Here is a 286-nt window from a genome sequence, read left to right as displayed (position 1 = left end):
CACCCTCCCCAGCTGCAGCAGAGGCATCTGCAGCCGCCCCGGGGGACTTACCTACAGTGGTGAGCCTCGTGGAAAAAATCTCCAAACTCGACGCGAAGATCGACGCCTTCATCGAAGAGTCCAATGGGACTCACTCTCGGCCGCGCTACAAAAGCACGACCGAGACATCGAGGAAATCGAGCGCCGAGTCGGAGGGGCGGAGCTAAAGGCCGCGACCTCTGAGACTACAGCAGAATTGGCCGTGGATCGGGTCTGGACTCTCGAACAGCGAGTCCGGACCTTAGAG

The sequence above is a fragment of the Chiloscyllium plagiosum genome, chromosome 28, assembly GCF_004010195.1.
Source record: "Chiloscyllium plagiosum isolate BGI_BamShark_2017 chromosome 28, ASM401019v2, whole genome shotgun sequence".
Taxonomy (NCBI): domain Eukaryota; kingdom Metazoa; phylum Chordata; class Chondrichthyes; order Orectolobiformes; family Hemiscylliidae; genus Chiloscyllium; species Chiloscyllium plagiosum.
This window is presented reverse-complemented; position numbering follows the sequence as displayed.